This window comes from Alligator mississippiensis, chromosome 7 (genome assembly GCF_030867095.1).
Source record: "Alligator mississippiensis isolate rAllMis1 chromosome 7, rAllMis1, whole genome shotgun sequence".
Classification (NCBI taxonomy): domain Eukaryota; kingdom Metazoa; phylum Chordata; order Crocodylia; family Alligatoridae; genus Alligator; species Alligator mississippiensis.
In genome coordinates, this window is record NC_081830.1 from 33,338,669 (window position 1) to 33,348,039 (window position 9,371).

Genomic DNA, 9,371 nt, shown 5'->3' on the forward strand with positions numbered 1-9,371 from the left:
TATTAATGTTCCTCCCTCCATATTTTTCCAATAAAGGCATGGACAGCAACAGAAACAGTACTGGTAATTACATGCTATCAATAGCTTCAATGTGAGGCCCTGATCTGCACAGCCTCTAGGCACCACTCACAGGGATTATAACTATGTACATCAGGTACCACTCTACAGACATTTAACTATTAATCCAGAGCCCACTAAAGTCAATGAAAAGGCTCCTATTCTTCAGCACGTGCTGAATCAGGTCTCTTGTGCAGCGCAGGCCCCCAGACAAGTATGACCCCAACCCTGAGACTCCCTGTAGCTTAAGTACACCCTCTCCCAGAGCTCCAATATTGAGAGCACTCTGGGTTTACAGTTCTCTTTGGGCACATGCGATACTGAAGTCAGATGCACAGGCTTTGCCAGGTGTCCAAAAACCACACACCCTTTGCTTTAACTAACAAGAAATACATAGACTTATGTACAACAGTAAATATCCAGTGTATCCACATAACACCAGCAGACTGTCCCTATGCCTGAAGAAAGGTATTTGTACCCGAAGGCTTGCAAAAAACATTTTTCCAACCATTTAGTTGGTCCAATAAAAGATATCATACTTACCTAAAGAACCTTGTCTGCCAGTGCATCCACATGCATTTCCTTCCCTCAGTTTCCTCTCAGGAGCATTCACTGAGATTAAGTTAAAAACCTCTAAGGAAGTTGTCTTTACCTCCATCCTTCTGCTTATAGATTTTTCCAGAGTCCAGAAAAGAAGCTACCTCTCACTCTCTCTTTGCAGACAAGTTTCCTTCCTGCCTTTCCTTCTCACATACAAAGTTGATAAGAGACCATCTTTTTTTGTAATCTGCTATTCCTTTTGTCAGGGAACTCCCAATAAGCCTCACCAAGCAATCAACAGGGAGTCTGGCTTTGTCTGGTTCTTAAAAAATCCCCAATTTTCAGATTTGAAAAAAGTAACCCAAAATCCACATTTTTCCATGATTAAAATGAAACGCATCTATGTATTAGTGGTGTTTCAATTTAACCATGGAAAAGTGTGGATTTGGGGTTACTTTTTTAAAACTGAAAATTGGGGTTGTTTAAAATCAGAGAAAACCAGAATCCCTGGTGATCAGAGTCCTCCACCAGGTAACAATTGCTTACTCTCCCCAGGAGTTCAGCTGTCAATTGGTTTCCAATGGCAGTAACCATCTCTTGGTTCAAGGTTGCCGCATTGGAATGGGCAATCTTCTAAGTTCAGTGACTTGCTAGCCCTGAAAGAATTTCTCCTCTCAGCTCCTCTGAGTTTCAGTTTAGCAGGGAGGCAAAAACAGCAGAGAAGGCAAACAAACCCCACAGCTGAAGACAGAGTTGGCGAACTGACACTGATACCCAGAAGGTCCCAGACACCACGTGGAGCACTGCTTCACCAGATTCCCCAAATATCACAAGTTGGCAGCTTTCTGTGGAGATAACTTGGAAGATATATTCAATGATTTAGACCTCTTTTGAGTTTTGAATTGGAGATCCTGAGGTCAAACCCAAGAGTGTAAAGCTTCACTTCCCTGTTTCACGCTGACTGTATGAAGGAGTCTTAGCTGTCCCTACATGTCCTTGGCCCATCTCCTGGAAGCTGACTGCCCCCACAGGCATTCACAAATGGCAGGGGTGGGCAAAATGCGGCCTGGGGGCCAGATGCGGCCCGCCAGGCCATTCTATCCGGTCCGCGGGGCCCCTAAAAAATTTAAAAATTAATATGCATCTGCCCTGGGCTGCCTGTCATGTGGCCCTCGATGACTTGCCAAAACTCAGTAAGTGGCCCTCTGCCCAAAATAATTGCCCACCCCTGACATATGGCATAAAGATGTTGTGGGCTTACAGAGAACTGAATACAATCAGTGACAAGAGAGGGAGAAATGTGACACTCGCAAAAAGCTTCCACCTGCCATGAACTGCAAGTAAATTCATATGCAAACCCAAGGGCTTGAGTTTTTGGGTTTCATATGCAATTCTTGGGTTTCAGAAGCAAACCCAAGGGCTCCAAGCAAGGAAATGCAATAAGAAAAGGTCTGGCTGAAAAGCCAGGGTGTCAGTAAGCAGATGACCTTGGGTTAGATCTTTAACACGAGGTTTGGAGGTATGCCCACGCAACCCTGCTTATGGTATCTATGTCCTGCAGGGCAAAACTTGTGTGTCCCTTACCTGCATCATTTTTCCCATCATAGTTGGCAGCTACTGGTGCCTGTTCTAGCTGTGTTGAGGCAAAATGTGTCAATGTAAAGCACCAAGTAAACCCAGTCTTTGTGGTCACCAGCCCTCACTTCCAAACCTGTAAAGCTGTACGGGTACAAATGCTGTAAGGCAGGGTATCAAATTCACTTAGCCACCAGGGCAAGATCTGGATGGTGGGGCTCCTTGCAGGTCAGATCTGGATCCACATCTGGTGATGGGGAGAGCATCAGCAGTGGCAGGATCTGGGAGCCATGAAGTTAACACAACTGCTGCTCACCCCACCACTGCCTAAACACATCCCCAGTGGGGTCCTGTAGCTTGGATTTCAGCAGTGGGCCCCAGCCCTGAATTCTCCTCTCCTCCAGAAGCACCCCACGAAAGCCAACATGGCTCCATGGCTGCACCTGGCTTTAAGTGGGCCTTACCTTTGACAAACTAGCTGTAAAAGAAAATTGGGCAAAGGTTTCTGGGCGGGATCAACACCCACAAAAAGCCTATGTGGAGGTTTGCAGTGAAGTGACCCTCAAACCCAGCAGGAAGGAGAGACTGAGGGAGACTTCAAACAGAAGTTGCTCTTGGATGGCACCACAGTCTGCTTTCAAACTTGCAGGGAAAAAGCACCTGTGGGCACAAAGTCCTTGGGGGCACAAGCCTGCGTGAAAGGCTCAGGCCAGGATGGGTTGTCTACCAGTTTCTAAAAGGAGCTGAAGCTTCTGCACGGCTTGTGAGCACAGTCCCTGTAGTGGGTTCTTACTACAACCTGTTCCCTACCAGTTCCTAAAAGAGCTGGGATCCTTGAGTCTGGGGGTGGGGGCATCTTGGGGTATGAAGGAGCCGGGCTGTACAAGCAACAGGAGGAGGAACAGCAGCCAGGCTCTGGTGATAACCAGGAACAGGCTTGCCCAGAAGTGACCAGTGGAGGCAGTGGAACAGCCACCTCAGGTGATAGTGAGGAGCAGGGGCAGCAGTGACCCCACAAGGGGGTGAGGTTTCGGGTTCAGCTCCTACTGACCAGCTGAGCATGTCTCCCTTTCCCCCATTAATAAATCATTTTGTCCTTTACTGTCACTTCAGAGAAGGGAAGTGTGTTCGTTCAGGATCACTTAGGGGAAATGCATTTTCCCAGGTTTCTGCACGGGGGCTCAAGCTGCAATGGAAAATTTGGAATCTGCAAGATGGAGCAGGGGTCAGGGCATCATTGGAAACATCTGGCTTGGGCACACCACCACTGCCATGCTATAGACATGCACTTGTTGGCTCCTGACTGGAAACAGCTAGAGGTTAGTGCTTTCGACGTAGAAGACCAGCCTCTGTCCATAAGGGGTTCCCCATCTGAAACATCTGCAGGTTGTAGCCTGTCGAAATCTCAACAGCTAACCACTCAGTGCTTTGTTCTGGGTAGGAAATGACTGAATACAAGGGCCACTTGCACTACAAGATGTCAGTACTCTTAAGGTTAGTACAGGGGAGGCCATCCTGAACTGCTGCTTTTCCATTGACCATAGATTTTTTGGGGACTTAGATGACCATACAGATAACAAATCTGGCCACCCAGGCATCCAGAAAATACTAGATGCCACCTGAGCCCTGCTATGAGCTAAGTGAGAGGTGAAATTTGCCTGTGGGCTCAAGAGTACTGACACCCTCAGGGGTCAAAAATTATAAGTCAAGCTCCCATAAATCATGAAACCAGGCTAAAAACCATGGAAATTTTTTTTTTAATAATGAGACACAGAATCTGCAGTGTGTGCAAACTATTGGTCATCTCCCTGTTAAAAATGGCTGCAGGAGAAGGCAATTGAGTCATCAGTTCTAGTAAAAGAAATATCCCCCCCCCCCGGCCCACCTCTGGCACCAGAAAGGAGTGGAGAGTTGTTCCACCATGTAAAATACTCTGACTTGATAAGAGGCCAACGTGCTTTCAATCAGAAGAGTTTGTCAAAGGCCATATGAGAGCATAGAGGAATATTCAGTCACAGAGCATCCACTCTTCTGAAGCTACAGAAATTACAACTTTTTTTTTCCTACTATATGCCTATTGAACTAAAGTCAGACCTGGTATAAACAGCTGAAGTTCCCCTGGAATAAGTGAATTTGCATCTACTGACAGCAAGTCAGAATTTGTCTGACAGTCTCAGTTAGATGGAAGGAAATGAATAACCCAAGAAAATTCAAATTTCAAACAGTTGCTATTTACTAACTTGTGTACAGTGCAAATAGGATCTTTGCCTTCAAGCTGTAGGACATTAAGTGTTTATGTATAGCCTGTCCACCCTACTCACATCAGGGTATTTTCCTTAATTCTCTGTCCATGCAAACATTTTCCCCAAACTACTAGGTAAAAAGGAGCTGGGTTTGCAGCAGTTCTCTTTGGCCAGAGGGCATTTAAGGCCCTCTTGGAAATATCTCTATTTACATGTAAATGAGCAATTTGCTCTGTGATACTGGCAGTTCCCTGGTGCTCTGACAGTACAGATGTTAGTGTGAAGTCCTGAACAGGCCATTATTCTTAATTAGACATGGAAGTGCAGGAGTCATTTAAAAAAAAGAAAAGAATACATAATGGCAAGCTGCATCTCGCCCATGCTATTTTGACTTCCCCAGGGGTGTTGTTCCTGTCGGAGTCCAAAAGAGTCATGGGGCTCATTAGCACAGCTCCGGGCCGAAGAAATAAGAGGAAAGACCCCTTCCTGATAGTCTTGTCTCCTATACCCAGATATCCTAATTACCACAGTACCTGAGCACTCTACATACTTTACCGTATGAAGTGGGAAGTGCTATTATGCCCATTTTAGAGAGAGAGAGAGAACTGCAACAGAGGGTTCCCAAAGGGACAGAGTGTGGCGATGGTCAATATTACCACATGCAACTTTTAGGTAACTGGCTCTGGGAGTGGGATTTACACACCTGAGTTGGGCGCCACAATCCCTTATACAGTGAAGGGAGAGAAATAGGTACATGGGATTCACAAGGGTCATCTTGGTGCTGTAGATTACATTCAAGGCCCTGGTACACTGCCAGAAAGGTACAAATAAGCATGAGTTCCCACTGAGAAATCCAGTAACAGAATTGGTCACGTGCAGCCATTTGTTCTCACAACAGATCTAGGATGCAGGTGGGGTAGAGACCATGGATGCTATAGCCCTCTGGGAAGTGTTCCCTCATGATTCTGGGTCAGGCAATCAGTAGGATGTGCTCCTAATGACCCATCTTACACAGGAGCAGTGCTCCTGGGGTCCTTGCCAGTTAGCAATAGGCTGGGCCAGGAACCAAAAATGGGGGAAAAGAGATCCTTAAGGCTCCAAAATGTATTTTCCATTCTTCCTCAGAATGAGAACTAGACCTTTCAGACTTGATGTACGAGGAAGAGTGAGAGACCTTTGTGACTACAGCATCCACCTTGGCCATGGGAAAGACAAGCTCAAGCTCTCCTCTCAACCAGTCCAAGCAGGGGTTTGAAACTGGCACAACCTCACCTCGGATGAATGCTGGGCTACCTTGTTTCTCTATGGGTGTTTTAACTAAAAATTCCTTTCTGGACCAAAGGAATCTTTGGGTGATTCAGCATATGCTAAAGAAAAAGTGTTTTGGCAAAAATCCTCCAACCAAGCCACTATCCAACACAACTTTAATTAAAAGAGAGGATGAATTCACAATACTCCCCCAAAATGAAATAACTGGAATGTTTAATTCCTTTCCCATGACTCCAAATTTTAAAGATCACATAGAATAAACCCTTTTATGAATACTATTCTTGTTAGCAACCACTAAGGCTTTGTAGTATCAGGGTTCCTGAAATGTCTTTGCTCTGCTTGTGTTTCTCGTTTGCTTTGGTGAGGAAGCAATGTGCTGTTTTAATAACTCTGTTTTTCAGAAATAGGCCAATTGTTAAGTGAAACCCACTGGACTTGGAAGCTTTTGCATTTAGAAGTTAATAAACACGGAGACAGGAAGTGGAACATTTGAATTAGACTGTCGATGGTAATTTCTCTGCAACTGCCTTGATGCAGCGGGTAGGATTCGCCACTAAAACATTCCTCACACTGGGTCAGCTAACAGCGAGATTCAGGAGAGGTGAAACTCATTTCTGTGAGAAACAAGAATGATCACCATGGCCAGGTACACACTTTACATTTTTACCAGTATAAGCGATCAGAAACCAGTCTATATTCGTAACAGAACAGAAGTTCGACTCACAAACTGGTTTAAAAATTGTAGAACCCTGTCTAAGATTTGCTCCTCCCAACAGAGGGCGAACATGCATTCTGTTCACTACTGATCTAAACTACACGGCTTACAAACAACTTCGATCGATTCCGCCTTGGACTTTTTGAATGTCTGTACCTAGCCTAAGTGCATGCTTTTCAGTGCTAAATTCCAGTCTTATCTCTATCTTAATCTGACCTCTTTAGCTTTATGTATATACACCCTGCACATGCACACCCCCATGGACTCAATCACACCTCTTCCTGCCAACAATGTAAACTAATCCAGCTATTTCTCCATCTACGTGCTGGGAAAAAGAAAAAAGAAGGAAACTACAATCATGACTTTAAATTGCTGTTGATAGTAATAATTGGGTATCTGTTATCAGAGGTGATCTAAACAAGGTGTGGGGCCGGGGGCAAATCAGCCTGTGCAGGGCCCTGCCCCTGGATGTGAGGAAGCCGGCAGCAGATTCAGCAGTGAGGGGTGGTGCCAAGCAGCCAGAAGCAGGGGATTCGGCAGCAGGACGGGAGGGGTGGCGGGGTGCCAAGTAGCCAGACATGAAGCCGGTGGCAGCACAGAGTTGCTCCACCTGGCTCCAGGGGGATCCCCAAAGCATGAGGCCCAGGGCAGCCTCCCCAATTTGCCCCCTCCCCTGGGCGGTCCTGTCTGTTATTATTTATTAAATCATAATTTAATAGGAGGAGCCCTAGGAATGGACCCCACTGTGCTTGCATCTTGTTTTGCAAGCCTAGAACAAAAAGTCAGTCCCTGCCTCAAAATTAAATACTCCTGAGGCACTCAGATATGATGGTGATGACAGCCCTAGACATACAGCACAGACAGACAAAGAGGGTCTCTCGCACTTCCATGGCAATCCTGAGGCTACTACCAAGAAACAAGCCCTGACCACTTCTTACAGAAAAGAAGTCACGTTGTCACATTTTAGCGCACTCGGGCTCTTGGTCTTGGGTGTGCCCCACACTATTTTAATGGGGTCCACACAACATTTTTTTAAGTACACAGTGCTTGAGGAGTGTGAGTGAACAGGCAGGGCAATCTTGGAATCATCGAGGCAGGCAGCACCAATATACCTATAGCTATGGGAGAAATAGGAACAGTAGCAGGCATTGTCTTTTTGGTTACCTGTCTGTAGCATGCCTTGCACTCAGGTGCTTTTGATATTTTCAACTTTAGAAAATCTCATGGGATACAACAGGCAGTAGCATAACAACGGGTAGACAGGAGTAGGGGTGCCATCACAGAGGTAGGAGGGTAAGGTGCTCCCCATCTCCTTAATTCTCTGGGGAGGGAGGAGGGGGCAGTAGTCCACTGTGTAGGGGCAGTTGTCAGAGGTTTGCTGCCCTCACCGCATTTTTTGCCATAAAAAAAATCAGTGGGGGGTTTTTTGTCAACAGCAAAAAAAAAAAAAGGAGGTGAAATCCCCAGCACCTGGCACCACCACCATCCTGAGTTCAGTACTGCCCAGTTATACCTCTGACAATAGGATCTGGCAATTACCCTTACACTCACTCAAATTAGTTCATGACACCCAGATCTACTGGTCACAGCTGTCCCAGTTCATTTCATTTTTGCACCTTAATTGGCAAACAGTCTCTTAAGAAAAAAACCTGCTGCTGGCATAAGGCATGGAGTCCAGTGCAAGCCAAATTCAACCAATCCTCAAGCCAGCAATCTGGAGGAAACAGGTGTAAGGAATCCAGTGGGATTTTGAGTGCATTGAGGGTTGCTTAGTGGAAAGCACTGTAGAGGCAGGTTAGGGATGGGATTGTTTCCTGGGTTAAAAAGAACAGAAAGCTCTGATCGTTAGCAGTGAAGTACTACTGGCATAGCTTGCTATCAGGCCTCCCCACTGTGGAAGCGGGAAACCTGTGTTATAGACTCTTCTCACATGAAGGGATTTGGATGAGGAAATGGATTGTTTTTATTAGCACAATTTTAACAAAGAAACAGAACCTTCCTAACTTTTCCTGATCCTTACAGGTAGCTGTATATCACTTTGTTATGCCCAGGAAATGAGCATGACATAAACCATGGGATAGGCCAGTCTTTTGGCTAGGTGCACATTCAATAAATGTCGTGCGAAGTCATATAGACTGCACCCATTTGGCACAGACAGTAACAACTCCGTCTCTGGAGGTATTTGGAGTTAAAATTCCCAAGTCAGCAAATAATAAATGAAGAAAAAAGGAGAAGAACATTTATTTGTCCAGACATTTCAGCAAGTAAATCATTTGCTCTCACCTGCTCATGAATCCAGCTTCTTGCTGCATAGCCTAGAGGAGTGAGGGAAACTTCTGATTAATCAGTCATTATGGTGATACCAGACCACATTTGCTGTCCCTGCAAGAAGTACAGGAGTTGTCTCAGTACAAAAGGGGAAGAGCTCAAACAGTCTAAATATCAAAGAGCAGAGGAAGAAGAAAAGAGCAGGGTTATCTGAGGGGAAGCTGGCATTTTTCTTTCCTTTTATAGAGTGCATTTAATTCACATCAAACAGAACATGGCCTTTGTTCCTAATGGGGCTTCACATTGGTAAATAGAGGCCTCTGCTCACAGAGAGCAGGAGATAAATAGGCAGCGGGCTGTGCCCAAGGATGAGGAGCTATCTCTTGATCACACCCTGCACCCAGCTCTAATTACACCCCTTTCTCAGTGGGCTGTGGCAGTGTGTAGCACAGAGCTGCCTCCTTCCCCCTTTCAAACCCTTTGAAGTCAGGGCTTTAAGAAGTAACTGGGAGGCTGCTCCAGCAGCTTTATGTTCATAATTGCAGAGTTTGCTTTGCAGGAGGGAAACAGGGTTTGAGCCTGTAGGGTTTTGCTTCTGGAAGGAGGGAGCTCTGCTATGAATTACAGTGCTCAGCTCCCCAAAATATGGGCATTAACGTCAAGAGAATTTGAACAATGCAAGCAAATTGCCTCCCACTCAATGA

General features: G+C 45.7%; 1 protein-coding gene across 1 annotated transcript in view; it reads right to left on the reverse strand.

The window, feature by feature from the left end:
• The window catches only part of TSPEAR (thrombospondin type laminin G domain and EAR repeats), a 90,638-nt gene extending 81,779 nt beyond the window's left edge, over window positions 1-8,859 (reverse strand). Inside the window, exon 1 of the mRNA XM_014604568.3 lies at window positions 8,683-8,859. The gene's annotated coding sequence lies outside the window, so the exon portion shown is untranslated. The remainder of the gene's footprint in view (window positions 1-8,682) is intronic.
• Between the last annotated feature and the right edge of the window lie 512 nt (window positions 8,860-9,371).